Consider the following 26,000-nt stretch of genomic DNA (forward strand, 5'->3'; position numbering starts at 1 on the left):
GTAGATGCATGTTTAACGGATTTTAATGTACTTTTAATTCTGGGTAGTCAATTCCCATTTATTTTTGTAAGCCTTTTGGTGTACATATAGAGCAATGGAGAGGCAGTGTTAAAATGAGCTGTGGAAATTTTATTAGTAGAACCGGAGTGGAGCGGGAAACAATTTGCTTGTAGGCATCCTGCTGGAAAAATGCCACTGCTGTTGTGCGTGCTCTGATGGGAGAAGTTGGATGCTGTTATTTCCCTGTGATAAAGCAGTTTTCCCTCTTACTGGCTCTTAGATTTTTTACTTGGATGTCTTTGTCATGGCATTGTTTTGCTCTCTGACATTCTTGATTTTTATTCAGGACTGTGGCATTTGACTTCAAAAACAAAAAGAAGGGGCCATGATCTGTATTGGTAATTTGACAGCAGCAAAACATGTTAAATTAGTGTATATTTGGAGTTGGGATGACAGGGTGCTTTGGCACTGGAAAACAGGGATCTGCATTTGAAAGATGCAAAAACTCATGCGATGTATTGCTTTCTATAGCTGTGGGGGTTTTTTTGTGTATAAATTCCAGTTCAGAGGCCTACAGCCATTTAGGGTGAAGCATGATGATCACAGTCTGTTGATATTTGTTGCTGTAAACGTTTTTCTACAGAAAACTTCCTTTTGGATGTATCATAGGGAAAAGCATGCAGCTTTTCAAGAGGGCATTGAGACTCAAACCTGATCTTTGGAGGACTAGGAAACTTCAGACTTTTTTTTTTTTTTTTACCCCCTCTTTGCCATGTTGCCTTCCTAAGAAAATTCTGAGTGCTGGTGCATGGCTTGAAACAACAAAATCCAATTTAATCGTTCACTGAGGATTTTTTCTATATATGCATGCTGTGGGGCTGCCACTCTTTAGAGATCTGGCATCAATGCCCCCAGAGTATCATCTTGCAGAGGCTCTTGTCTGAGGTGCTTGAGGAATTGCCCTTTGTGGGTGTGGTGGAGGGGAGGAAGGGGGGAAAACGCATCTTGTTTTTAATTGTAAAGCTGCCTGCCGAACATCTGAGGGGCTAATTTAGTTCAGTGCTGCTCTTGCATGTTGCAGCAGCACCACCGTTTCAATAAAACACTGCTGTTGCATGGCTGCAATGTTGACATAAGCCCGGAGTTCTTTCAGTTTAACCACAAGGCTACACGCTTGAGTTATTAAATAATTTTTTTTGTTTAATTGAACTGTAATCTTTGCTAGGCTCGTAGCTGACAGTTGGGTTTTTATGCGCGCGAGATCAAAACGCGGCATCCAGGAGGTGACATGCTCTCTCTCTCCGTGGCTTTCCACGGCTCCGTCGCGCCGCCCTCATCACCGTGGGGTCCCAGCCGCTGCCCTCCAGGTTTGCTCTGCCTCCCCTTCCCAGGGCAGCGCGCCGGGGCTGGGGGCAAGGAGCAGCTGAGATCAGCAAGCACTGGAGGCAGAGGTCTCCCCCGGGGTGTCAGTAGTCCCCAGCCATTTGTGCCTGGTGTGTACCTGTGCCCTGCTATTTGCATGACAAAGACGCTTCTTGTTGATGCATCTGTTGCCTGGAGGTGTTAGCCAGGATTAAAAAGGCGCCCTGGGGCGCTGAATCTTTTTTTCTACCTTGGAAGGACCTGCTGACTGCAAACTGCCCCGGGGCTGCACCCCTGGGGAATGGCGTCCAGACACAGAGCAAGGACCATCTATGAGAAGAGAGAGCAAAGCTTTCCAAGAAAGGCAAAAAAGTTACTTTCATCACCATATGTAGAGGGGGGGGGAAAAAAGCGCCTTTTTTTTAAAAAAAAGGCGAATGCTTTAGAAGCTTGCTTTGTAAAATTAAAAGTACAAATCTATAATCAGACACAACTTGCCTAGTAAACCATAATAAAAAAATGAAGTCTAATTTCAGCGCAGCTTTTGGAAGGGAGAGGGTGTTTGAGAAGGATTTAGAATCTTCCAAAATCTGCTGTTGTTAGAGAGGTCTTGTCTTCCCCATTCTCCTACCCCCCCCGCCCCCCTTTTTTAAAATTTTCTTATTTTACTGGCAACTGATTTGCTATTTCCAAGTTGTATTAGTAGCAGCAGGAGAGTGCTAATTGCAAGTTCAGGTAGGAGCCTGGTGCCGCAGTATGTGTTCTTATCAGATAGATGGGCAAGTGGAGAAGCGCTGCAGTCGCCTTGGGTGGCTGCAGGAAAAGTGGCATGTGATAGTACCAGACCGCAGCAGCACCTGGTGAATGTGCATCCTGTGTGCTCCAGATATCTCTTGGTGGTTTCTGAGCATCGTGGGGGCACTGAGGATGGGAGATAGAGGCAGCTGTTTGTTTTCTAATGCGTGGGTTTTCTTCTTTGGTTAACAAGACTAGTTTTGGGGTGGCAAAGCTTTCTTGACTGTTTGGTGGGGACGTGGGAACAGAGGAAGTGACTGGAGGAAGATCATTTCTCCATGTTGTAAATTCATCCAGAAGATAATTTTGGATTTATTTCTCATTCCCCATAAATTAAACTTCCTATGGAAAGATAGGGGATTTCTGCAACCTGCCTTTTGTCTGTTCTTGTGTGTTCTTGGGGTCTGGGTTTCTTTCTTTGTGGCTCAACTGCCTCTCTGTAGCAGCTGGATGTGTTAAATAGGTTAGAGGATACAATGTACAAACATTTTATAGCAACTTGCACAATGCAGCGTATCTGAAAAGGAGGAGGAATTCTTCTAAGAGAGTTGGATTGCTAGGAACAACGCAGGACTAGCCCAAATTTTGGATATTCTTTCTGTGTTTCTGCACAGCAGGGGCTATGGAGTTAGTTCCCATCCTGAAGAGCAAATGTCCCAGGAGATTCAGAGGATAATATGGGCAGAAGGAAGGATGAGGATAGAAATAGCAAAAATGAGTGGCTACAGTGCCTCAGTGAGAGGGTTTTGTTTCCCTAGCTACATCTTCTGTTCCTCTGAAAGTGGGCTGATTCACTTGCTTGTGGGGAAATTTTGGAGCCCCAAGGAGGATGTATGGGAGCTGCAGAAGGACACAAACCTGATTTTTCATTGTATTGTCTTTTCCTAAGAATTTGCTTGTTCTCACTATGCAGTTGTAGGGAATTGCTGGGAGCTGTGGTCAGCTGAAACCTCCCTGGCCCAGTATGAAACAGCCTTTCACAGTGCAAAAGTTGTGGCTGGGCTCCTGCTCGCATATCACCCACCAGAAAGCTTTGCTCGGATTCCCAAGTTGGCATGGGAGCAAGATGTTCTGGGGGCCTTAGGCAGCTGTGGCTCTGTTGCAGATGTCTCTCTTCCCTGCACAACCCCAGGCCCGTGCCTGAGGAGACGGGCAGCTGAGGGGCTCCACAAGCCAGAGCTGCTTATCCAGCACGGGAGCTCTGCATCTTCAACTCGCGCGGCGCACGGCTTCACAGTGCAGTCGAATGATGCCGGTTAGCTCCTTAAATAACTTTGAAATCAAGCACAGAGGAGCACACAGCTTCCTGGCTGTATGGAAGCAGAACTTGATGAAGTGTATTAGCATTTGCCTGGGGAGGAATTTTAGCACTGTTTTCTGAGGCGCTCAGTGAGTTGTGCCAAATGGCAGCACTGGGAAAGAACAGGAGTCTGCTCAGCCCTAATAGTGGCACCTCATTGCTGCGAACGTGTGTCTCAGCTGCTCTGACTCAAGCAATCACAGCTGATCAGTCAAGTTACAAGTCAGGCCACTGTGAAACACAAACCCAAGATGTGAATGGTCATGGGATAAGTTCTGGTGGTGTTTTGTTTTCTTTCTCCCACCTTATAAGATGAATCCTCCATTTGGAAAAGGGGGCAGAAGAAGTTGCCACAGTGGCTCTAGGTTGTCCTTGTCTGAAGCTTGGTCTGGTTACTCCTGGTCAGAGCTCCAGGCAGTCTTAGGCATATAGTTCATTGTTACCGTAATCTTTGGCACATACTGGTGAAGAGAACACATTTTCAGCATTTGCTGCCTCCTCCTTGTCACATTGATGCAATTAGCAAATCTGTGTAATTGTGAATGGGCAAGGGGAAAACAAAATGTTCTCCTGATGTCTCAGTGCAGAGGCAACAATTGTGTGTGAGGCTTGAGCGGAGGCATTATCAAAAACCCCGCCCATTGCAAATCATCAAAGTTGGAGCTTTTGTATAGCAATACCTGTGTGTGTTTATGTCCTAAATATCCCTTTCTTCTATACATCTAGGAGCTCATTCAATATAAACTTTAAATGGTAGAGCCGTTGCTTACTTTTTAAAGTGGTTCAAGCAAAATGTCATTCCTGTCTCTTTTCCAACTTAATCCCAGCCCAGAAAAAATGTTAATAAGAATAGCTTGTTATGGGCTGCAAGTGCCAAGGAGGATATGGCTCAAGAAGAAAGCCTGAAGCTCCACAGGTTCAGGCATCAAAAGAGGAAAAGGCTTTTTCCAGATAGTTGTAGCGCTGCATGCCTGCAGGCATTGAAAAGCCCGGGTACCGAAGGCCTGGCTTCTCTTGAGTACTTAACTTCTGTTTATAGTTAGCAAAAATGCCTCCTGATATGGGAAGGAAATAACCCACACAAAAGCGTTTTACTGCTGCTTAATATTTCTGAAGTCCTATCAGAGGTATGTGCTTTTTTTTTTTTTCTATTAGTAAAACACTGTGTCTCTCAAGAAGACAAAGAGACAAACGTGCAAGAGTCTGTTTTAAGATGGACATTGAACATTTTGCAGCGTGAGGTCTGTGTGTGTGTCCTGCTGTGCACTCCTGTGCTGCTCTCACGTGGATGGACAGTGATCCAGCATATGTCTTGTTCAAGGGAAGCACTGCTGGGAGCCAGGGAGTTGGTCCTTGATGTGGTCAAGTCAGGTTGTCCTGTTTGTGTTCTCCCCGCGGCTGCAGGCAAACTGTGTGCTGTGACGCTCCAACTGTGCATGTATGGCTCCCATTTACCCCAAACTGCCCCCTCTGGGATAGCAGGCATTTCTCTCCAAGCTGGTTTTGGTTGCAAGACATGTTTGGCATGAGGACCGTTCTCATCTGGCTACTGGGTTTGGTCCCTTTCTGCGGGACACTGATGGCAGGAGGTGCAGCTGCCTGGCGTGCTGCTCCTGCCTGGGCACTTTGGGATTAGTGTCTCTGTTGCTCCGGCCCTTCGTAAGCATTAGATTCACTTAAGAAAATTGCATTCAGAATAACTTAATCTAGCAACCCAGTGGCTTCTATTTGAGACTTGGATCTTGTGGATATGTTTATTTAGTTTGGGATTCCCACTTCAAAGGAATCCGTCCTCTCAGCAAGAAAGTGATTGAGCACTTAAATAAAAATGTATTCATTGAATCTTTGGGATTGAGCTAAAAGTGTAGTAGGGAGTTAACATGTGCACCAACTGTGCTAATCAGTCAGAGATTGCCTGCTCTCCTAAAGGGGAAGAAAAGGGGCCTGAACTGCGTGAGGAAAAGTGGCTGGCCTTCCGTGACTTCTGCTGGTGCTGTTGCTTGCTGGCTCTTCAGGATGAGATGAAGGACTTAGAATATCTTCATCTGTCATCTTCGAAGTTACCAAATCCCTTGTGTAGAAGAGCATTTTCATGGAGCTGAAAGGTCATCTCAATGATTGTTTATTTTCTTTAAATGGCTGTGGATATAGGTAAGGTTGGCATGAAAATCAATGGGATGAGCTTAGTCAGCAAAAAATACAGTGTAAAGTTACGGGGCTTTGATTGAATATTTATAAAATGGGCAGCTCAAAAAGTAAGTGTAGTGCTGTCACCAGTTGTAACACATAAACCAGAGAATTGCTTTGGCTAGGAGTTATTAAGCCAGCCAGAGAGCAGTTAATTCCCAAAAGCATCTGTCTATTCAAGCACTTTCAGTACTCCAACCCATACTTCAAACAATGTGCTGCACGAGTCAGCGGGCAGGTCTGCTTCCCCCAGACCAGGGCAGGGGAAGGAGTCCCTTGGGAGCACGGGACTTCATGCAAGTGTTTGCCATGAGGTACCTTCTGACAATCCTGCTGCTTCAAAGGGGCAGGGTACATGGGCATGTGGTGGTGGTCCAAGGCAGCCCAAATGCTGATTTGGGAAAGAGGAGCAGAAAGCTGCTTGTGTGACCTTTTTTTTCCCCCCCCTCCTTGCTTTCTTATTGGGGAAGTTTTAAAATAGTTTGAAACAGGCAGGTGCTCCATGTCCAGCACAGTGCCAGGCACTGCACGTACGCAGTGGCCCTGCTCTGCGAAACCTGGAACTTGTGGGAGCTGCAATGACCCTCACAGTGTCAGCACAAGGAGTGAGATTGCACAGAATTGGAAGGCATGATGCTGAAATCCTGTGGATACTGTTGGCAGCTCAGCTTCACCTTAGCTGACTTGAACGGAGGTGTGGATGGCATTGCAGTCGTTGTCCAAAGGAACCCAGTCTGGAAATTGTTTGATTCATCATGTACAAAAAACAGGGAAAGGGATCACAGAACTTTTGTTGTGCAGTTTTGTTGGCTCAGAGGTGGAGAACAATGATCTCTAAAATGCTATCCCTGTCGGCTCTATATTTCTGAGTAGGCATGCTAGAGACACTGGCTGCTCAGGGCTCTCTCTGTAACTGGTCGCTTAGCTATGCTATGAGGCTCTATTTCTTCAGTTTTCTGCCCTTTTCAGTGTTTCAAAACTGCCCCAGAGGCTTATCTTTGTGACCGTCTGTTGTCTCTCCACAATTCTGGCATATCTTTTTGCCTTGATCTTTCTTCATCCCTATCAAGTCTTGCATTGGCAAACTTTGTCTAGCATGAAGAAAGTACAATGTGGAGGTGACGATTAAAGGTGTCAGCGTGTGTCAAACGCAGACCGCGGTCTGGGAGAAGGCCTTTTGCCTGCCAATGTGCTAAAACACAGATAAACTCTGTCCAGCAACACAAATATGTTTACTTTGTTTAAACACCACAATCCAGTGATTTTTTGAGGGTCTCTCCTTTCTGAAGTTTGAGTGGTGCTGTATTCAGGATTCAGGAAGCCGCAGTTACAAGTGGTAATTGTGTTGTTCCTTGCTCTTTATTTTGTTCCCTGCCAGTCCTGTATTTCCTTCATTGCAGTTTCGTATCATTCCCTTTTGCACTCACAGTGAGCAAGGTTCTTGCCACCAACCCATGTTCTGTCCCTTGCCGCAAAATTCCACTGTGCGTCTTCTTCAATTAGTTTTTACAGGGTGGCTTCATTCTCACATCTGTGCCCTCTCCTCAATTTAGGCTTTTCTCAGCTTGTTCTATCTTTGTAGTCTGGTCAGCAGCCCTTCTGTATCTTAAACTGAAGAAACACTTTTGTACAGAAAAGTTGAGGTGAAGCAGGAGAGAATAGCTAGGCTTGACTCAATGCAGGGACTCCTCCAAACTTAGGGAGGCTGATTTCTCCCCTGAACCTCTGCATGTGAATTAGGCCCTGCCAAGTGTAAAAACTGTCCTTGTGTTCACACCCAGGTCCTCCTCCTTATTCAAATACAAACGTACGTGCAGGTTCAGCCTCTCTGGGAGCTCACAGGTGAGCGAGGGTCAGGTGTGGGAGCCCAGGGCGATGGGGCAGGCAGGGGCAGGCCCAGGTCCCCTCCAGCCTGCTGGAGATCAACAGGAGAAGGAGCAGTGAGCTCACCCAGCTGGCACTGGGAGAGCTGGTGAGGATATTGAGGAAATAAGCCATACGTCAAACATACTGGAAAACATTTTTGAAAACTCAAGCAATTAAAATAGCTTGCCCCCTTAGAATGCCTCTTGTTTGGTTGCCCTCTGACAGTAGCATGCTGGGCTGTATTTTGGTCTGGTTTTTACTGCTCGATTGCTTCCTGCACACAACTGAAATTCAACTTGAAAAAATAAGTTTCAAATGAACATGTTGGATTTGGAAAAGCTGTTACTCAAAACCTCTCTTGCACTTTATTTTTTTTCTTAAACACTCTTGCTATAGGAAGAAAAGGAAGGTATGCTGGATTTAAAGGAGAAAGAAAACTTTAAAAAGCTTAGCTCTTAAGTGTGTGGATTTTTCAGGTTTTGTTGAGATTTTTTTTTTTTCCTATCTCAGTTATTTTGAGGATGTTTCTAAGATAATAGTGCAGCGATCCTGTTTTAGATGTAAATCTTCAGAAGGAAGGATTGGAATAGGAGAACCACAAGAAAATGCTAATTTATTAGGTGACTCCCCAGACAGTTTGACAGCAATATTGCAAACACTTTTTTTTTTTTTAATAACTGGCAAATATAATCTTCTTATCGGAGTGACCTGTAAGAGGATGACTTCATACTTTGTAATAAGGAAATATTAAGAGACTGTAGGAGAGCTGGTCAAAACACTGTCTCGAAACAGGTTTTAGTTCAAGGGTGCTTCCGAAACAACTTGTGTGGGGAACTTTCCCTCTTTCTTTAAATCCTTCCTTTTACTGCTTTTTCTTTCCAAGGATATGTGTGTAAGTGAGAATAATGCAGGCTAATGGGGCAGAACAATAAATATTCAATCAGGAAATACGGTAGAATCAAAGCCAGGTCAGAAACCCCTGTGTCTGGGGCACAGGGAGACTTCATAGGAGAAGGAAATCTCAGCGGTGGGTTGGTGAAGGTTGTCTTTGAGGACTCCAAGTAAATACTGTCAGATAGTTACACAGTAGGGCTTACTGCCAAAAAAAAAAAAAAAAAAAAAAGAAAAAAAAAAGCCCTCCTCCATTAAATGAGTCTCTCTGGCCAACATCTAGTGGACAAATTATTTTTTCAGGTTCAGTCAGCAGAAGAGCCTACAGGTGGGTGTACATTTTTCTTCTGGAGATGGCATGTCACAGCCCGGGGGCCCATGGCTCACAAGTCAGCTGTGGGCTGATGGCCTTTCTTGTGCTGCCTGTGCTTCCTCTCTCTCCTGTGCTGGGTTCTCCCAGGAGGGGATGGCTGGTTAAGCCAGTGGCTGAGATTTGATCCTATGAGGTTAAGCCAGGACCGGCAGAGGTGCCTGTGGTAACATAAGTGCCGCCGGTAAGTTATAGCTGTTCGGGGCTGGAGCAAAAGTTTGTGCCTGTGCAATTAAGCATGAAATAGGTAAATTCTGTGTATAATTGCCCAACCTAGAGTGTAGCATGAGGATGTGACCCGTGGAAATTGCGGTGTGTCAGAGACTGCAGGCAGATTCCTGGGAAGTATCCCTGGTGCCCACGCTGGCACTGGGGTTGTGTGTGTGTTCGTGTGTGTGGATGTGCTCTGCTTCCCCCCCCCATTCCACTCTCAAAAGCAAAGGCACAGTCTGGGAGGAGACTCCTGCAAATGAGGACCCGAAAAAGCACCATTTGTTCGGAGTCTTAGAGGAAGGTGATGGCAGAGGTGGGAACAAAATCCGTATTTCCTGAGTTCGCTTCAGAATTCTCCTGAAAGACAGCTCACTTCTAAACGTATGTTTCTTAGGTTGGTTTGGGTTTTGGATTTTTTATGAAAGCAAATGAGAAGTCTGAGAAAGTAAAAACCGAGATGTGTATGGTAGAGGGAGGGAAAATAAGAGGATAGAAGCCAGTGCAAATAGGAAGAAAGTTTGTGTCAATGCTGGCTGTGGCTGTGTATCATAGCTAGCCTTTGAATGAAGGAGCAAACAATCTACTGAAGTTTCTAAATAAAAACAAGAAGAGGCCTAAGAAAATTAGCCCAAAAAAGGTTTTGTCAAACAACAGACTTTGTGTTTTCTCATTTTCCCTCCCTGCCTCACAACAGCACTCATATCTTCCCACTTGGTTTTCTGTTTGCTCTCTCCCCTGCAGGGGAGCAGGCTGTTTGCTCTCAGCATCATTATTTTCATCCCCCACTTTTGTCTCCCTCCCTCTCAGAAGTTCAGTGCAAACACAATTAGATAACAAGCACGGTGCGCTCCCTCTCCTGGGAACCTGCCATTGATTCACAGCTCTTGCACACAATGTGCTGGGAATGACCAGCCAGGGTTTCTCTGTCAGCTGCCCTGGCACCGGCCTGCTGAGACTTTTGTTGTTTACTGTGGGGATGGGAAGACCTCAGAGCAGCTTTTTGGATGGCATCTCGGCAGCAATGGCATCTGTATTCCTTTTCCAGCTGCGGTGGGCACCTGCCAAGGCCTCAGTGATGTCCATGCCCTGTGCCTCAGCAGCCTCTGCTGGGAAGAATGGTTTGCAAGGAGGTGCCGGCTCATTTGCAGGTGGAAGCTTTAAACTTTTTCCTGGCCATCCTGAAATATCTTCTATTTTAATACACTGCAGTTCAGCCGGGCTGTGTTCACTGGAGCACAGCTCTTAGCTTCCTATCTGTGTTTCTTAAGCGGTGTGCCTCAGTTCAATTGCCCTGCCAGGGTTACTCGGGTCATCTGTGGGGCTTTCGTTTGTTTCTCCTCACCTCTGTAGCTACAGCTGATACACTGTGGCCACAGCTGCTTGCTGCAGGGTCCCCGGCACCACAGCCAAACTCAAAACTCAGTTTGTTGCGGTCCTGCAGGTCGTCACTTTGAAGGGATTTCAGTTCCTGATTTCAGGAGCTGGTGAGGTTGGTTGTCAGGGTCGCTGCCTCTCGCTAATGTGGATACCAGAGAATCCTGCATGAGGAGAAGCTGTGCCTCCGCTTGGGCACAGAATGCTGCCTATGCAGGTTATGGAGTGGGCTGCGTGGGGTGAAAACCTGGCAGACAGCCTTCAGGTGCCTCTTTTGGGCTAAATAGTGTCTCTTGAATTTCACTGAATAGCTGCAAAACAGGAGCAAGCTTTCAAGAAAAAGTATCAAGTGGCAAGTGAATCCCAAGTAGCAAATGAACACAAAAGTCCCCGGAAGGGAAAAATTAGCAGTAATTACAGTAAAACATCCTTTTTCATCATAATAATGGCTTGATGTTGAAAGGTAGGGTTGCAGCATCATGTAAAAGTTATTTTTCTGCTGTGTCTTCATAGTGGTGAGTGTTTTGGAGACCTTTGCCATGCTATGCATGTTACTTGCTCAGCTTTTGTAGGCTGGCATTTGTTCCCAGATACTTGAGACTCCTTGTGGAATAGGCAGAAGTTGAATTAGCTGTCCTGCAGATAATGGCAGCAGATCCCTCTGTTTGCAGTGACAGCTTCAGCTCCCTGTATCTTGCCACTCTTCCCTCTGTGTTGCTTTACGAGCATCCCTCTGGTTATCAGAGTGAACACCAGAGACACAAAGAATTAGTCCTGATTTTAAAAAGCAGGCTGTGCAGAGGAAGCAGTAAATTTGTTGGGGATGGCAGGAGAGTAGAGGGAGGAAAAACTCCAAAACCTTGGATTCCAAGAGAAAATACTTCTGTCTTGACAGTAAAAAAACAATAAGCTTTTACATCCTGGAAAAGAGCTTGCTACGTTTGACTCTAATTTCAGCCTCAGTATGGTTAGTGTGTTAAGGAACAATCAAAGTGAAAATGAGACATTTTCCCAGCCTTGAAATGACAGGGACATAAGCTCTGTGTCCATAGGGAGGGAGGCCAGATCCCTTTGCTGTTGTCTTTGAGTCGGGGTTTTAATGACTACGGGGAGGAAAGGAGTGTTAGTACAGCAGAACAAAAACGATACAGCTAAGAGGAAATTATTTTTATTGCTAATACATGGGTGCTCGTAATGTTTAATTCTTTACAGCTTATGCTTTATTTGCACATTCTTCCTTCCTCACCACTCCGCACACTGTAGCGGCACGGCCATATTTCAAAATTACTGCTCTTAAAGGCTCCTATTCAGTGGTTTTAGCATGAATAAAAATATTTGTCAAAGTTGCCCTGGTGCTCAGACTGGGCAGCACACGCACACAGAGTGGTTCAGCTGCTGTGCCCTCCTGGGCTCTTGCTTTCTACGTTCTCCTCATCCTCACTCCTTTCTGCTGATAGGTTTTTAAAGTTCCCTGGAAATATTTTTTTCAGGGTAATGTAGATGTATGTTTAATTAAAATTCAGGACAGTCTTTTCTTGGTAGAAATTTACTTTCATTTTCACCAGCAAAGCCAGATGAGGAGAAAGAAGGAGAGTGGGAGCGTTTGATGCCCCTGAAAACAATATTGTGGCAAGAGTAGTTTTAAGGCAGCCCAAGAATTGTCTGTATGACTGGAGGAGAGGGAGGCTTAAATAAAGCTTTGCAGTATTTTATACTTTTAGGTCATTATTTATCTTTTTAGTTAATTAATGGAGATCTAGTGTTTGCCATGTGCTGTGTGTCTGGTTTAAGGTAAGTGAGCCACTGTTAGTTTGCTACAGGGAGCTGCAGAGGGGAGACAACAGCCTGGGCATCTGCATTATTTTCCCTTGCATCAGGTGCTAAAAGTCACTAAACGTACTGTGAGTCACAATATTTTTTCCCAATTTGACTTGCTTGCCCAATCGTATTTTTACTTCAGCCTTAGGCTTGAAAAAGCATGTGCATAATCAGTTCATTTTGTGTGGTCTAGGCTATAAAAATGCCCCCTCTGTTCTTTCCATATGAAAAACATGTTTTTAATTTTGGGGAACTTATATAATTTTCTGTGCTTTCTTTTGTATCTCAGATTAAAAACAAATGCTCCCTTCCCCTAACTTTGCATGTTCCAATTATGGAGTTGTGAAAATAAGTCATCCTTCAGCTTTTGTTACTTTAAAACAGCTATCGGTGATGTCAGAGTCAATACTAAAAGCATTAAGAATGCTGGCAGAATGTAATGCAGCTGCAATCCAACATGATGTTGGAAATGGGGTTGAGAGCATAAAGGCTTTCCATATTCCCAGGGCGCACAACTGCTCGCGGCCTTGGCTTTGATCTCTTCAAAGGCTGCTGCCTCCTCCTAGATGGAGAGACTTGGCTGCCACTCGCTCGCATTGAAAAAAGGCAGAGGTCTCTATTCAGGCAGAAATCAATCACTGTGCAGAAACAATTATGTGTAATTCAACCATCATGAAAACAGGGTGAGATTATGGGTTTGTTACCTGAGTGACTGCGTGGAGATGGGGAGCAGCGGACGCGGGAGTCCTGCTGACATGCCACATCTTGATGACAATTATAGACACATGAATGATGTGGCGGGCGGGGGCGGCAAGATGACAAATGCTGGTCACGCTGTCCAGCAGAGCAGAAAATGAGGTTACAATTGGGAGATAATGTTTGCATATGTAACCATATTTCAGCAAGCTGGGCAACTTCAGGGAATAGCGGAGACCGGTGATCGTAAACAAAGTCTGTGTGTGCCACGACTATCGGCTTTCCACGACACAGAAATGTGCATGTGCAGTGAGAAACCCGGGGGCCACGTCCTGAGGAGCTGCTTGTTTAAAACAGCCCAGAGGCATTTCTGTCCGGGGGGTGGGGGGAGGGAAGAATTGCCTGGGAAAAGGAGAAATCTCCAGAGTTTGGCCCACAGAAGGCAGAGATCCGCCTCCATCCCTCCGTGTCTCGGGCCGGCGCGGTATTAACACGGCAGTGAGCGCTGGCTGTTTACGAGCAGCGCTGAGGAGCGCGGCTCCGGCTCCTGCCTTCCCCTCCCAGCGGGGATTTTCGCTGGCCTCGCGGCAGCGCATCTCCGAGCGAGAGCATTTTCACATTTGCATGGTAGCATTTTGGCTGCAATAGGCTGTTGGTAGTGTGACGTGATGCTCAAAATATCTTCTGATGTATAATGGCCTCCTTTAATTAGGAACTTTTTTTTCTTCCCGAGTGGTAAGCAATAGCTGTCTGTCTGTAAAAAGGGAGCTGGCATGTGCAGTATCTGCCATGAGAATATTTATTTAAAGTATTATTGCCTATAAAGTCTCAAAATAGTTTTCCTCCCCAAAAGGCAAAATAAAACACAGATGACTGATTATAAAATGGTATCCCTGCTCACTTTGGTACACAGGATGAGCTTTACCTTTTATACTGCTCGGGCTTAGACATCAGAGGCGCAAGAAGCTGCTTTGAGTTACAGATCTTCAAACAATAAGTCAAAACAAAAAATCAATCCCTCCAGTCCCTGGGTGCAGTTAGCTAAAGATAAAAGAGAAAAATAAAGTTATGCTAAAGCAGATAGAGGAAAGGAACAGATATGCCAAGGAAACATAGAGGACAAGTGCAGAGTTGAAATGGGCCTAGTGTGAGCCAACATCAATGAATTTTTATCTTATCAAAAAGTTTTAGGGTTGCCAATTCTTTTCAAACTGGATCCACTCTGCTCCAGGGCTGCCTGAAGCGTTGTCTTCAATAAAAATTGCTTCTCCCTACCCCCTGCATACTTCCCTCTCACTCCTAAATGTAATCATATGCAGGGATTGGGCTGCACCTCACTCAAGGTATGAAACTTCACTGCAGACTTCAACAGTAAATCAAGGACTCTGATAATCCCTTGTTATTACAAATATGAACTGCGATTTCTTTTTAAGTATTTGGTGAAAGATGCATAATCTCAAAAAAAGTAAAACTGTTGTCTTCTGGGGTTATTTCTCCCCTCACCCCGCCTCCCAATAAATTTAAATTACAAAGGAATTTCTAAAATAGATTTTTTTTTAATGATTGGAGTTCTTTAAAAATTTTTCATAGCTGATTCATGAAAATTTTAATGTCAGTTAACTGCCTTTATTGAATCAATATGTGGCTTAAGCCTTAACTTATAAAGAGGAAAGCATTGCACCTCAGTGTTGTGGTATGTGACCTAAATCCCTCTGTGTGTCTCTTCAGGACTGACATCTCAGGGGTCTAATCAAACCAAAAAAAAGCCTTTTTTGAAAACAGGTCTGTTGGCTTTGACCTTTTTCTGTTTCTGTTGCATCTTTTGGGGTGTTTATAACAGGGGTGAGCACATGTTTGTGTACTGTCTGGAGGAGCTCGAAGTGTTCCTTGGCATCCCCAAATCAGGATAGCTGGTGCTGATACCTGGCCCCGGGCACATAAGAGGCAGACAGGAGATGGTAATGCTTCAAGCAATAGCTACAGAAAACATACCTATCCAACCAAAAGTGAATAATAAACCTAGGTTCTAAATACCTGGAATTCAAAATACCTGGAATTGATTGATATTCAAAGGATTTCAGGAAGTCTTGCTGATACACGACTTCAGCTCAGTAGTTGGTGTCTCAGGGCCTGTTTCCCCATCTACAGTGTGGCACAATATCCATTTCAGAGGTGGGGTAACAGAGCAGAAGAGGAAGAATAAAGGGTTCAAGGTATGCAGATTAAAGAATGCTAAGGCAAGGTTATTGATGTTAGGTCTTGCTCTTCAGTGAGAATTTGAGGGGGCGATTTCAGACAGCTGCCTGGTAAACTGGAGCTGGATCTTCTCACTTCAGGCTGTTGAATTGCTGCCTTTGCTGCTTTGAGAAAAACAGAAAGCACTCTTCTACGTGAACAGTTGAATGAGCTGCTACAGCGGTGTTTATGGGATTGTGAACTGAACGGGAAAAGGGATAGTGAGTATAAATGTTACTGTGAAATATCGTATGGAATACGTGGCCCAGGTTGTGAAAAAAAATGGTATCTCTAGTCTCTCGTTTCAATAAGGTAGAAGTTACTGTAGGTAACTACTTAGAATGAATATTCAGGCAGTTATTGCCTTAAAAAAACCACATAAAAATCTGCAGCTAGATAATTATTCCCATTCATCTCCGGGTAGATTACATCCTACAGATAATATTTTTTTAATTGCTTTAATAGTTCTCCTTATGGTTGTCTTCTTTGAAGTGAGGAGCAGTGTGGCATGATACCTCTCAACAGCAGCACAAGGAACCAAACTGAAGCTGAGGGCTGCACAGCTACTGCTCGGTGTTACAGACCTGCTTTTGTCCTTCACCAGTTTTGATTCCTTCAGTCTGGCTGTAGGTGAATCCTTATGATCAGTAATTGTCAGCTTCTCAAAAAGAAACAATTTATGTTTTTTGGAGGCAAAAATGGGCTTGGTACTCACAATGCTTGGTATTGGATATTAATGCCTGCTGACTGGTGCGGTTTTGCAAAAGCCACTGGGAAGACCAGCACTCCTTGGGATGGCTGATACAGAGCAGAGATCTGCAAAATAATAATCCTGCGCAGAGGAGGAGGAGGATGTGCAAGTGCATTGTGATCTTTTGTGTCCTTCCTGAAGAATGCTATGCACAAGCTGCAAAGAGTGTTGGTTTGAGTCAGGATGAACTAGGAGACTTACAGAGCTTAAGCAGCCCCCTCTGAAATGGAAAGTGCCATTAGCTTGAACTTATGGAATATATTTTGCTTTTTTGTGTGTATTTGAAGGATTTGTTGGATGGAAGCAAAGGTTGAAGCAGAGGTGAATAGGAACTACAATGCTCTGCCTGGCCTCTCTGCCCCTCCTGCCCTAGGAAAGCAAGCTCATACCTAGTTGCTTTGGGAAGCATCAACCATCTCCCTTTCCCATTTCAAATATTTTGATTGAAGCATTGAAGACAAATGTGTTGATTGGACCTGGTTCCTCTCTGTGTGAGGCTTTTCTTTCTTTGTCTTTTGATCTGGCCTAGCTGAGCATCGCAGCAATAGCAGCTAATTGACTTAGCCTGTGTCAACTCACTGCAGTACAGAGACTCGGTTGTTTCAGCTCTCCCAGTACAGCACGCAGGGAATAAAACCAGTAGCTAAATGCTGCGTCAGGCTAGGATGGAGCCTGGGCTAAATGCAGAGCAAGGGCATGGCGTGGAGGTGTGTGCTGAGGAGCCCCCAGGGAGCCCCTGGGAAACCTGTGGGATGGCGGGGCAGGCACAGTTTCTCAAAGCTGGCCTACTTGGCCTCTAAAGTAAACACTAATTTGTGGTCTTCTCGTAGGGAGGGAGCAGTCTAACAACGCTGGGATAATTTTCTTGCCAGCTATGCTCGTTGTTCAGGGCAGCATTTAACTGCATCTAATTGGGACACTGAGGTTTCAACAGTCAACCTGCAAAAATGGCAGAGAGCCTGAAGGTGCCAGATGATTTGCCAGATGCCCATGACGGGCACTTTGCTGGGTCCTCTGCTGGGTGACACTGGCTCATTGGCATGAGCAGAAGCTTCTGGTAGAAAGGGGGACAGAACCCTCCTTCGATGGGAGTGGGAGCATCAGTGGGTGCACAGGGAAGGGTCAGAAGCATGGAGCTGGATGTGGCTGTGGGAGTGAGGAGTGACCAGCCTGACCTGTTGGGCACTCTTCTGCCCCGGGATGTCTGTGGCAGCAAGGAGACCTCCACAGACACCGGCTCAAAGACCTGCCCTGTTAAGTTCTGTCCCAGTGGAGCTGAGCCTTAAATAACAGGCAGATGTTTGCAGAGCATGTATTATGGAAATCAGACCAGTCATAACTTGACTGCTCTAAAATAATGCGCGTCTCTTCTAAAGAGTGTCGGCTTAGTTTTTTTTGGCTGGAGGCAGAGACAAATTTGTGTGCGCAAGGCAGTGGCCTGTGTGGGGCGGCCGGGGGCCAGGCTGGGCCATTCCCATCCCTCGGGGCACTCGAGCTGTCCCAGGGCGGCACCGACCTGGCAGCACATCCCCTGCTCCCGTGGGAGGGTTTGGCTCCTTCCAGCTCCTCCTGGCTATTCCCAGTCCCTGCCCCGAGAGAGCTGGGGGCGCCGTGGCAATTAGGAGGTTGCCGAGGCAATTAGCAGGTTGTCGGTGTGGCCCCGCAGCTGCTGATTTGCATGTCTGCTTACATCGGGCAACTTCCATGTTTCTCCACATTCCTCCTCGGGGCTGCCGGCACGTGGCTGTCTCTCAGGAGCTCCTTCCCACGCCCTGGCAGGTGCTATCCAGCATGTGACACAAGTTCTGTCCCCAGTGCCCCGAGCTGGTGGGTTCAGCTTGGTGGGATGGCTCCAGCAGCATCCGGCAGATTGGAAACCCGTAGCTGCCTTTCAGGGTTCCTTCTCCTGGGAAGTAGTTGTGGGCAGTGCTGCTTTGTCATCAGCGCTTGCACGGGGTCTCCTTGTGTTCAGTGTTAAATTGATCACCTAATTCAGTGTTAAAACTAAGCCTTAGTCTTGTTGGAAACTTAGTTTGTTTTTTACATTTCTTGCCTTTCCAACCCTTGGGCTGTTCACATTGCTCTTGTGAGCAGGTGTTGGTGCCGAGGGAGGAAGGCTGTCTCCTGCTCTCCCTTGGCAGCCTCATCAGCTGGACCTGGAGAAGTATGGAATTAGCTTTATTATGCCACTGATTTGAAGTCATTACTGGTGTAAGCCGATGCAGTTCCATTATTGTTGATGGGATTGGGACTCTTCATGTCACAGGTGAATTGGACTCAATTAACCAAAGCTGTGGTCTTAATTAGAAGCTTGGCTTTCAGTGGCTCCTCCTGGGCCCTGGAGGTGGGACACCCCCTGCCACGTCTTGCCACCCCACAGGGCTCAGCGAGTCAAGGGGAGAAGGTGCCACTTTTTCCCATGAAGCATCTGCATGGACTGTGTGGCATCCTCTCTTGTGCTGCACATCCCTTCAGCTTTGCTCTGGGGGAGAGGAAATGCAGCATGAAATGTGGAAAGTGCAAACCTGCCCCTTTGGGCGTGCCAACGCAGGCACCGGTGCCTGCGTCACGTCAGCTCTGGATCTGCCTCCATAGCCCAAGTAGTCCAGCCAGGGAATGAGCATTTTGCCTTGTACTTGAGAGACAGTCTCTCAAGGGTTTTGACAGATACTGGGCTAGACAGGCAAAGTAGGAGGTTTTGTGTTTTCACTAACTGACAAGTTTCCAGTGGCCATGCCTGGCTCTCCTGGCACCTGGATGAAGCAACATATCTGTGAATGCTTTATGAAAATCCTGATGCTCATTATTGCACTTAGAAAGGCTCTGGCATGGGGAAGAAATCATCCATTCCTTCTGGACTGACCAGCAGCACAGCTCGCAAGGAGGTCCAGGGTCCTGCATCCCTCTTGACCTCTGTGGGATGAAACCTCTACCCAGTGACCTTGCAAATGATTTCCTGCACCCTGTCTTCACATTTCCATAGGAAAAGGTGGCTCTCCCAAGGCACACTCATGCTAGGGTGCCAGCACGTGCCACTGCAGCAGGGCTGGAATGCAGGACCATCCCTGGGGCATGCCTGGCTGCCTTCCCTCTGCTGCTGGAGAGGGAGACAGCCTTTTTTTGAAAGTGTGCACCCTCCTGCTATATATAGCATCAGTGCAGCCTCTATTTTTAGTGTGCATTTTAAGTGCCTTTTTCAGCAGAAGCCCTGCAGGATTTCAGCAACAGACCCCACAGCTGGGTGTCCCGGGGGCTTCTGTTCTTTCCCAGGGAGGAGGGATGTGCTGGGGATGGAGATCTCATGTGGTGCGCATCAGTGGCCCCGTGTGCCGCATGCTCACCCGGCCAACTGCTGCAGAACAGGTGGCATAGCAGCTGATTGCTGCCTCCTGCTCGGGAAGAGTTCCTTCCTCTACCTGGCGGCTGGGTTGCTTTGTTCTTTCTCTTCCCTCCCAAAGCTGGTAAGAGGATAGTAGCCACTCTGAAACTTCTCCTCCAAGCTCAGGTGTGGCTGCGGTTGGCCAGCCTGCTCTGGAGTTAAAAGGGACTGAGCCGTAAGCGTGCACGAGTATTAGTTTAACCTGCAGCCTCTTGTAAATCCCTTTCAGACCAGTCTCCCCATTTGAAGTTAGGATTTGGCACCTTTGCTGTTGTGCCTTGTCCTCTGTCTAGCTGTGAACTGACACTCCCTCTAGATGGTGAGGAGGGGATGAGAAGAGGAAGGCCTGGGCAGTGGGAGAAGGCTCAGCTCACTGTGATTTAGGCTTGTTGTGACTGTGTTGCTGTAGGTGCTCACTCGTCTGGTTGTACTGCAGGTGGCAGCTTCCCTTGGGCCGAGCTGGAGTTTGAACCCACAAGCTGCCTTGGGGGACTACCCATCTCTGCTCCACAGCTGTTAGGGAAAGGCTGCCTTTTCTTGGAGCCATCCAGAAGGACTCGGTGGTTCCCTAATAAGTGGCTGGAAGATATGTGAGAGGAGACCCATGCTTAGCACCTCTGAGTTTGTGATCTGCAAAGTGTGCATGTAGCTGCACATGCTGTCAGCACTGTCCTGCATGTGGCCTGTGCCCAGGGGAGAGAAAGGTGCTGCTATTTTTGTTCCAGTGGTGGTTTATGATGGTTGTTTCATTGCCTAGATAGCTTACAGTGGGTGGCTTTCACATCAGACACTACCCCACACCTGAAAAACAGAAAACAAACAAAAGCTGAGATAAGCAGTGCTTTAAGGAAGATCAAAATCTTACCTGCATGTTTCTTCTTCTTGGGGAAACCTACAGTACCACTGACAGATCAAATGCAGGTTTAGGTGTGTATTCATGGGGTCTTGGTGGGCCCCATTCTTCCTCTATAAAAATGGCAAATGAGTGGTATTACTGAGAGGATATGACAAGTTTGGTATGAATCATCCCATCAACACAGGAAAAAAGTATCCTCTGGAAGGACTATTTTTGGCTTGGAGTAGATAGTCAAACATTGTCTCCGAAGTTGCTGGGACAGTGCAGTGCATGGTGGGGGACAGTAAAATGGCTGTGTTTCAGGCTATAATCACATAAAGCACACTTCTTGTTACTTTATCTCCCTAACAAACTTGCAGTGGTGTGCATGGTACTTCGTGAGCCTGTTTTATTTTCGTTTCAGCTTGACTGTGCTGGAGCTGGAGCCCTTGCTTGTGCTCAGCACCTCTGTGTATTTCCAGCCCTGTTGCCTCAGACGGGTTGAACCCCGATGAGCATAGCATTGCTGAGCTGTGCTCTCCTGCTAAAGGTTTATGTGCATCTACATTTCACTTGCATAACTTGCATATGTAGGGGCTACTCTCTGCTGCTATTGCTATGCAAGAAGTCAGCCTCTAAACTTAGCTCTGAGCCAAGAAGATGCACAGCACTTCTTTTCACCGTCACTGCTGACAGGAGGGGGTTATATAATTCAAAGTTCCTCTTTCAGTGCTCTACAGTGCCTGTGCTTGAGTTTTACCCTTCTCATTCCATGCGTGGTGACCCTTGTGCTGCGGCAGGGTGAGCGATGCCAGGCTGTGCCGGTGTGGGCAGCGGGTGCCTCGCGCGCACGGCTGGAGGAGCTGCCACTGGAGCCTCAGAGGGCACGGAGCTGACTCTTCTCCCATCTAAGCAAAATCCTGTGCCAGCTGGGCAATGGGGAGAGATTAATGACTGCCTTGGAAGCCAGTTTTCCAGCCTACTGGCCGGAGGGCAAGCATCATGATAGTTGTAGCAGCTGGTTTGGAGAGGAGGGAAATGAGGGGAAGATAAAATTGCACACCCAGAATGCCAGGGTAGCCTGTGTCCATGCTTTGATGTTTTCTCCCTCCACACCCTCCTGTGGGTTAAAAATGAAACTAGACTGCATTTATAATGGGTGTGTGAATATCTGTATTTAGCTGCTGCAAGCAAGCTCCTGGACTGAATCCTTGTATGTGGAGAGATACAGTTTGGCCAAATGCAGGAATGGCTGTTTTCTGTGCTCTCATTGTGGGGACAGAGACACATGTCATCTCAGCAGTTCAGACATCACAGCCTAACAAATTCTGACACACATGTACGTGGTGGGTTATGAAAAGGGATAAAGGGAGATTAAATACCCTTTAATTCCTCCTTAATGGTCCTGAAGTGTCTAAGTCGTGGTTAGGACTGTGGGAAGAAGGCCCATTCCGGTCTGCAGTGAGGACACAGGCACACTGGTTTATTTCCATTGAAAGAAACAAAAGTAGCTGCCTCGAAACCTCTGAAATCGATTTGCACATCCAGAGAAGCAGGGCTGAACATCCTCCCTGCAGTGCCCACTGCAGAGGGCAGGAACCATCCCTGCACCCTCAGGAAGACCAGGGCAAAAGATGGGGTTCCGCCTGAGAGGCAGGTGGGGTTTGCACGTGGAGGCAGGTAGCTCAGAGGAATTGTTTCCCTCCTGTTACTGTGCAACACTTCTGCATCCACTTCTGCATGGCGTGCTTTAATCAGCAGCCCTCCCCTCGTGGCCCCCGGGCCTTGAAATTCCACAAAACCCAATTAAGAGAGATGAGAGAGCTCTAGCATGTATACATATGAAATTTCAGAAGGCTGAAAAAGAGACTCTTAATACCATAAAGCCTGCCCTAAAGTAAAATTTGCATCTGAAATCTACATAGTTAACCCCGTGAGGAAGACAGCGTAGCTGAGAACAACTTTTTTCCCCCCCAGAGGGGTAACTTATCCAGGTCGGCTCAGTTTAGCATCAGCCTGCTTGCAGCTGAGAAGTGCTGCAGAGCAAGCCCTGTGCCTTGTATATAGCCGGCAGAGAGCATCAAGGAATTGTGGCTCCAACTTCAGGGGCTGTGCTGCAGTGTCCCAAAAAGAGCAAAACAAAATACAACTCCAGCCTGAGAAGATCATGCAAACTTCTCCAGGTCGGTAACTGAAAGCAGATTGGGTGGACGAGGTGCTTGTGTAGACTCATTAAAGGAAGTATTCAAGACTGATCTAATTATCACTTACAGATTTAGCACATTCAGCACAGGGTTCCAAGTATTTCATGCTTTACTAACCTGGTACTACACTGGCTTGTTTAAATTGCCCATAGTGAACTATCCCGAGTAAGACACCCAGCTTTAAAAGAATCACAAGCAAACAAAAAACCCTCAGGAAATCCACTCCTTTCTGTATGGCTTGAGTGTTGAGAGGGGAGCTGGGCATAAAGCTTTATTCCCCTTCCATGCTTTTGTCTATCTCTTTTGCTATCTTGTTTGTGTAAGATACAAAATTTCTCCTCCTATTATCCTACTTACAGCTTAATCACATGCTAATTGGGGACCTTACTTCTGTTGCTCTGCTCTTTTTTGAGTCTCTGTATCCTCCCTAAGAACAGTGCACAAGTACCCTCTTCAATTAAGAGAAATTAAACAAGAGCTAAAAACTCTCATCCGAAGGCTTTATGTGATTCCCTGAGTTGACAGCAATGCGTTTGCCCGTAAAGTGGCTGAAATCTGGGGAGGACGGTGGGGACTGGGCAGCGTGCTGGGAACACAGGTAAGTATTTCCCTGCAAAAACACGAGGCCTCAAAGCTGCTTTTTTTATTACCTCCGGATTCTGCAAAGGGCTGGTTATCTCACGCTGCGAGGCAGCATGATCAAAGCCCCGGGAAAGGTCAGGCATTCCTCCAGGAGTGACACTCAGCTGCCGGCAGCTCCTCCAGCCCACAGCTTCCACAGCCCGGCTGCGGCACCGAACTGAAATCCTTTATCTCGTTAACGAGTGAACCTACAGATTAGCCAGCCTGGCCTTAGCTTGATGTCAAGAGCATGTAACACCTGGCCAGGGCCTTCTGAAAGAGGAAAGGTGGTTGTTTTTAAAAAAAATAATGTTGTGGGGGAGGCAGCACTTCCTTCCTCTGACTTAGCGCGGGAGAGTTAATGCTGATAAAAGCTGTGCTCTGTCTCCGTGCTACACCAAGGGGCTGCTCTCCTCATGTTCTCAGCTCCTAGTTCTGTGCAACTGATAAAAACAGCGAGTGCCAAAATCCTGGGCAGATGAGAAATCATCTACAGTATCTTCCAGGGAGAGGATATTGTTTTCTCACTGATTTGATAGACTGGCATTCCATTCCTCACTTGGAGCTGGTTGTCCCCCATAAGCAGCTTGTGCATGGACAGGGAGGTTTGGGAGGGCAAATGGAAGGAAGAGGTGTCTGAGATGAGCAAATCCTGTCTCTGCTTCTGCACACAAGGTGCTGGATTTTTGCATCTCTGCTGGTTCAGTGGCATAGGGGGAGTGCATCCCTCGAGTAGGGGTGACAAGGATTCACCCCGTGGTTCACGGTCCTGTCTCTGGCTGGCTGGAGGCTGACTGTCCTTAGCATAGGTTGGTTGGCATAGGGTATTTGCCATCTTTGTCTTCAGGCATGGGTGCTGGAACTCTGAGAAAGGCAAGTGGAACTCTATCTGTTTCGTGGTGTGAATAGTGTCCTGGCTGTGAGATGGTGGAATTATGTTAACTGCCTGAAATTTGGGGTAATTTTCAGTTTTAGATGAGGTTAAGGTATCCTTATTTTAGGTATAGGACAGAAGTAATAAGGGACCATGACTTCTCTCCATCAGAAAGGGTACTTTTCTGTCATAAAGAGGAAAATTAATTTATTTTTTGAGAGCAGAGCACTTGATTCCTTGATTAAAAGGCCAAAATGAATATCCTTTAATCTGTCTCCCAGCCTGTTTCTTGAAAAAAGGGGCAGTAAAAATTTGCCTCATCTGCAAATAAATGTGGCAAACTGTGTGTCTGGCTGTGGACATGCGGCCTCTCGAGCAAACTCGAAATGTCTGTGTGCAGCATCTATGGGGCCTGCAGCAGGAGTGCCTGTGCTTCCCGCCCGACTGCCAGATGATCCTCAGATCATCCAGCTAAAAATTCTGCTCCCTCTGCAGGGGAGAGGTGAGGGTCTGCTCCTTGCCTCTGAAATGATGGCAGTGAGGAAGGAGTCTGCCAGTTCTGGTAGGAGCAGGGGGAAGCCAGAGAGAGCAGGAAGGAGCAGGGGAAAAAAAAAACCCAAATAAAAAAATTGTCTCCAGTGTGTGGCTGCCAGCCTTGCCCACGTTGCTGGCTGGGGGTGGCAGCTGGAGGGGTTGCTGGGTGGGAGCGTTGCTGGCAGAGTTTGCCCAGCCCCAGTGCCAGGCCAGACTGGACACTGCAGCAGTTCCAGGGTTTGCTGCCCCACAGCAGCCGGTGTGGGATGGGCAGGCCTCATGTAGATCCCTTGTGTGTCCACGCCAAAAAAGAAAAGGATTAAAGTTGCATTGGGGCATCTCTGGCACTCTGGACCATTTGCCCTGTCAGCAGTGGAGGGGGGTGAGGGGCTGAGTGCTTTCCCAAGCTCTCCTGGCATGAGCTATTTTTTTGCTTGATAAATTGTTCAGTGGTGTTTTGCAGAGGGTAATGCACTGTGTTTCTCCCAAGCACAGCCTTTATTGCAATGAAAAGTACCAAGGAGGGATGTAGTTATGATAAGAAATTGTCCATCCCAGCCTCTGCCATGCTTTGAGGGGGAAGTTAATTGCACAGGGGAAGACTAATTGAATGAAAAATCAAACTGTTGGTAATGACAGGGTGATGGTAAACTTTGGAAGTATCTCTTTAATGCAGTTGAGCGTAACTCTCATATAATGTTGTTTGAATTTAGTAGGATTGAAATATAATTGCAGAGTGACCCGTTGCTCTATCTATAGTGGGGCTCTATGTGCAGCTCTAAGCCCATCTGGAAGGGTGATTTACTAGAGGCTTGGACAATCTGGCAATTTAGGCTGGTTTTTTACGATGTTTAGACTTCTACCCGTGTTATAAAGCACAGCCCAGGGCTTTTATGAGGACATAGGTGCCTGCTGCACAAAACTTAGGTTGTGGGCCGGGTGTGTTTTTTTGTTTTTAAGAGTGATTTTTAAATTTTAAAGGGCAACTCTTGAATTAAAAAAAAAAAAATCAAGTCTAGCAGCAGGCAGAAATATCCTGTGCAGGATTTAAAAGGCATCACGTGTCTTTTGCATGCCAGCAACCTTTTTTTAAGCCCTGTGGCCAAGTGGGTGAAGGAGCTTAGTGGTAGCAGACCAGATCGAGTGGGGTGGGAAGAAGGAGTAGGTGAGCCCCACGTTTCTTCCTGTCTCCCCCATCTCATGGGCTGCCATCCCAGTCACCGGTCAGTGCCCAGGACAGCAATGCACCTGCATGGGTAAGGCCTGAAAGCTGAAGGAAATGCCTGGTTTTGGGGAGCTTGAGGGTGCTGTGCAGTTAAATGAGCCAAGCAGGGCCAGGAGGCCCAGGAAGCTTCCCAGGGGTGAATACAGGGGGATGGAGCAGAGGCAAGGATGGGTGGTGAACAGGGCTAGTGAAGGGCTGGTAGGAAAGCCAATGCCATCAACACAGGGAAAAATGCATTTTCTTACAATCATAGAATATCCTCACTTGGAAGGGATCCACAAGGATCATTGAAGCCCAAGTCCTGGCCCTGCATAGGACACCCCAAGAGTAACACCATGTGTCTGAGAGCATTGTCCAAACACTTCTTGAACTCTGTCAGGCTGGTGCTGTCACCACTTCCCTGTGGAGCCTGTTCCAGTGCCCAGCCACCCTCTGGGTGAAGAACCTTTTCCTGATATCCAATCTAAACC

General features: G+C 46.8%; 1 protein-coding gene across 6 annotated transcripts in view; it reads left to right on the top strand.

The window, feature by feature from the left end:
* Positions 1 to 26,000, top strand: part of LEF1 (lymphoid enhancer binding factor 1) — a 71,115-nt gene that overhangs the window by 3,973 nt on the left and 41,142 nt on the right. The gene's annotated exons all lie outside the window — the stretch shown is intronic.

Source organism: Chamaea fasciata, unplaced genomic scaffold (genome assembly GCF_029207755.1).
Source record: "Chamaea fasciata isolate MVZ Bird 193981 ecotype frontalis unplaced genomic scaffold, bChaFas1.0.hap1 SCAF_6, whole genome shotgun sequence".
Classification (NCBI taxonomy): Eukaryota; Metazoa; Chordata; class Aves; order Passeriformes; family Sylviidae; genus Chamaea; species Chamaea fasciata.